Source organism: Octodon degus, unplaced genomic scaffold (assembly GCF_000260255.1).
Source record: "Octodon degus isolate 3935 unplaced genomic scaffold, OctDeg1.0 scaffold00307, whole genome shotgun sequence".
Lineage (NCBI taxonomy): Eukaryota > Metazoa > Chordata > Mammalia > Rodentia > Octodontidae > Octodon > Octodon degus.
This window is the reverse complement of record NW_004524883.1, coordinates 149,428-153,578: the sequence shown is the minus strand read 5'-3', so window position 1 is coordinate 153,578 and position 4,151 is coordinate 149,428. Positions and strand designations below refer to the sequence as shown.

General features: G+C 43.6%; 1 pseudogene across 1 annotated transcript; it reads left to right on the top strand.

Annotated features, from left to right (window-relative positions):
• Positions 1 to 2,386: 2,386 nt before the first annotated feature.
• LOC101574638 lies at positions 2,387 to 3,599 on the top strand (annotated as a pseudogene). The gene has a single exon (XR_192916.2). The product of XR_192916.2 is annotated as a zinc finger CCHC-type and RNA-binding motif-containing protein 1 pseudogene (transcript).
• Positions 3,600 to 4,151: the final 552 nt, after the last annotated feature.

Here is a 4,151-nt window from a genome sequence, read left to right as displayed (position 1 = left end):
ACTGGGGATTGAACTCAGGGCCTTGCACTTGCCAGGCAAGAGCTTATTCTACTGAGCCATCTCCCCGGCCCGAGAGTCATTCTTTATCCTACTAATTCTGTTATCTGCTTGGATGAAGCCAAAGATCAAAGAGCTTTACTCAAAGTCCACCAACTTGAATGCTAATCTCATTCAAGAAATAGCTGCACAGAAACATTTGTTTGACCAAATATCTGGACACTATAGCCCAGCAAAGTTGAGACATAAAATTAAGTATGACTAGTTAACCTTATGACACATTGACACTTGTACACATCTTAAACCATATGACTTGCCCAATAAATGGAATTTCATGATCTTATTTCTACCTGACATAATACAGCTATCCTGTGTACAACCCAAAATGCATGAATGCCTTCTATAAAACAAGGCTCAAAATAAGTTGTTTAGTTTCTCTGTTACCTTGCAAGTTACACATCCTGATATAAAATTCACCTCTGCTCTACCATTTCCACATCCATGGCATAAAGGAAGAACATGAAGTAAAACATTTTTTTCCTGTGTTCTATTATCTCTAGCCAAGTGCATCCTACAAAAGATATTTTGAGAAATTTTCCCTCTTACATTCCTGGCACAGCTTTGAGCTTTGGATTGAAAACAAGAAGGAAAGCAAGCAAAAGGAAAAAGCATAGAAGAGAGGAAGAAAATGCTACGGTGGCTTCGGAACAATTCGCACCCTTCAGAAAGAGGGTAATTGACACTGTCCAAGAAAACAGGCACTCTACCCCTTCATTCTTCAATGCCTCCCCTTGTATGTCACCAAGATCCCTCCTTTCCTTCTGCATCCAATTGTGGACAGGCATGACTTTTCTTTTTCCCTTCAGGAGTACTCAGCTTGTGGATATAATCAGGTGCCTGATGAGTGCCCCTGCCTCACCTTCCTCTGAGGGGAGGAAAGGATGCACCTGGTGGAAGTGGCATTTTGCCTGTCCCTCCATTGCCTTAGCATTCTGCCTCATCCAGCCAGCTGTGCCTGGGGAAAGAGCAGGTCCCTGTTATGGAGCCATGCACACTGTGAGAACTGTTTTTATTTCTCCTTGTTTTACATGGAACATCTGGCCAGGCTTTTTCTTTTCCTTCTCCAAGGCCTGTTTGCTGATTCATCAAGCTTCAGAACAGATCGGCATTTTCTATACAAACCATATGGTGTTTTTTCCTCTTCAAAGCAAGGGAAGGTTTGGGAGCAGTAGCCCTGCATTGTGAGGTGAATATATTGTCTTCTTCCAGGAAGGGCCATAGCACTGTGCATAGTACTGTGTGACAAGAGGGGGCTAATAAATTCTACCAGAACAGGGACTGTGATCTGCTTAAATGCTTATACACACCCAGAGCCTAGCATTGACACCTAGCACACAATTAATTTTTAGTGTTGAGGAGCGGTCTCCAAGTCCTGGGAGAAAGAGAATTCTTCTGTAAAAAGGCGAGATCCAGCCAAAAGGCAAAGAGCAAGACCTGACGACTGTAGTAACTGAGGTGAATTCCCTTGAAGGAGGATTAGAATGAGACACATATTCTTTGTGCTGGGCTGTTCAGCTCCCTGAAATTTAGAGGTGAGTTAACATGAAGGATTTCAAAATGTCTGTAAAACTATCAATAAGTTGTTTTTAAGCTTTTATAAATTTTATGGGTATAGTACTGTACTATTTTGTTTATAATAAAATTCAAACAATATCATAAAAAATTTAAAGGTGCAATAAAAGGATAGAAGTTATGTTTTTTCCTGTATTCTAATGGATGATTTTAAGTCTATCCTCAGTTTAGCTAGCATTTCCTACTCTAAAAACAAAATATACAAAAAGGCCGATCAAATAGCTCAGGGGATGAAAGCCCCTGCAAGCGGGTGCAGGGGCCTGGGGTTCAATTCCCTGGCCTGCTGTGCCACCCTGCCATGGGGGCAGGCTGAGATGGCGATTGAGACTAGACGTGGTGCCGTGTACCTGTAATCTCAGCTCTTGGGAGGCTGTAAACAGGAGGTTCACAGGAGTCCGATCTAGTAGTGAGACCCTGAATACCCTGTAGACCCTTCCCTAAAATACCAAAAAAAAAAAAAAAAAAAGTATACAGAACTTCGGAGAGGGAGGGAAAGGAGCGCAGCATATACGAGAAGGCCATGGATAGCTCCACAAAGTCCACACACTCATAAGTAACCGAGAGAAGCTCCAACTCACCTCTCCTCCCAAGTGCACCTTTGTAATTATTGTAACACAGTTAACTACACATTTACTCTCACTTATGCCATAACATCACATGGTTCTTTAAGGAAGAAACATTTATTTTTCCTCATGTGTGCCCGTCTTGTTTATCATATACCTTGTGGGACATCAGAAAGCTTTTTTAGGCGCCCGTCCCGCGGCCGGGTTGAAGCCAGCCGCGAAACGCGCAGCGGCGGCCTCAGCCTCCCGGGAACCCCTGCTCGGCGCCGGCCCCGCCCGGGCCGACCCATCCGAAGAAATGAGTGGTGGCCTGGCTCCAAGTAAGAGCACAGTGTACGTGTCCAACTTGCCCTTCTCCCTGACAAACAACGACTTATACCGGATATTTTCCAAGTATGGCAAAGTTGTGAAGGTTACTATAATGAAAGACAAAGACACGAGGAAGAGTAAAGGAGTGGCATTTATATTGTTTTTGGATAAAGACTCTGCACAAAGCTGCACCAGAGCCATAAATAACAAACAGTTATTTGGTAGAGTGATAAAGGCAAGCATTGCTATTGACAATGGAAGAGCAGCCGAATTCATCCGAAGGCGAAACTACTTTGATAAATCTAAATGTTACGAATGTGGGGAAAGTGGACACCTAAGTTATGCTTGTCCAAAGAATATGCTCGGGGAATGTGAGCCTCCAAAGAAGAAAGAAAAGAAGAAGAAAATGAAAACCACAGAACCGGAAGAAATCGAGGACGCAGCAGGAAGCGAGGATGAGGGCAAGGACCCCGCTCTGGACAGCCTCAGCCAAGCCATCTCCTGCCAGTAAGCCAAGATGGAAGAACAAAACAAATGGAAAGTCAGTGCTGGGGTCCCTTCAACTTCCGAGGATTCACGGCGCCCAAGGATAAAGAAGAGCACGTACTTCAGTGCCGAGGAAGAGCTTAGCGATTAGCATCATACACTGGAGATGTCAGGAAAATGAAAACCGTCTGCAATAGAGTGTCTGCAGACAAAGACACTTGGGACCAGATGCTATTTTTTACAACAAATGGTGCACAGAAAATGAAACAAAATTTTTGAAATGATTATAGTTTGAGTTGGCCACAGTGACAACTCCTGTACTGCTAGCACTGTGGGAGGCTGAGGCAGGATGACTGGGAGTTCAAGTCCAGCCTGGGCAACTTAGAAATTGAACAAACCCTATTTCAACATATTTTAACAAGTTAAACCAAGAATGTAGCTCAGTGGCAGGACCTGGATTCAATCACCAGCACCAAAAAAAAAAAAAAATCACATTTCTACCTTGCCAAGGCATAGTAGACTTAACATCCCTAACCCAAAATCCAAAATGCTCTAAAATCCTAAACTTGGAGCACCAATGTGATGGCTTGAGTGGAAAATACACCACGCAACCATGGCTTATGAACATGATGAAGATTACTGCGCCCCACTGCCTTAGTGAACGTAAATGAATTTCCTGCTTAGACTGCAGTTCCATGCCTAGCGTATCACATATGTGTATGCACATCTGAAGTACTTGGGGGCCCAACTTGTGTTGTTGAGATGGGTCTTCCTGTGCAGTTCAGACTGCCCTCCACCCACTGCATAGTGGCCCCGGCTGGCCTCACACTGGCGGCAGTGCTCCTGCCGCAGCCTCTTGAGTGCTGAGATTAGAAGGTTAGTGTCTCTGCATCTGGGCGGTCCCACTATTTTGGATAAGGGGGACTACCTGTATTAAAAACCAGGATTTGTTAGTAATGAAAGAACTAATTTTTAATAAAAATACTGTGGGCCGGGGCTATATCTCAGGGGCACAGCACCTGCCTGGCAAGCAAGAGGTTCTGAGTTTAATTCCCAGTAAAAAAAAAAAAAAAAAGCCAAACAAATACTATGATGGTAATGCTGTTGTAATTCCATAGAAAGGTATTAAGATGATTTATTTGAAAACTTGACTGCAAATGCTTT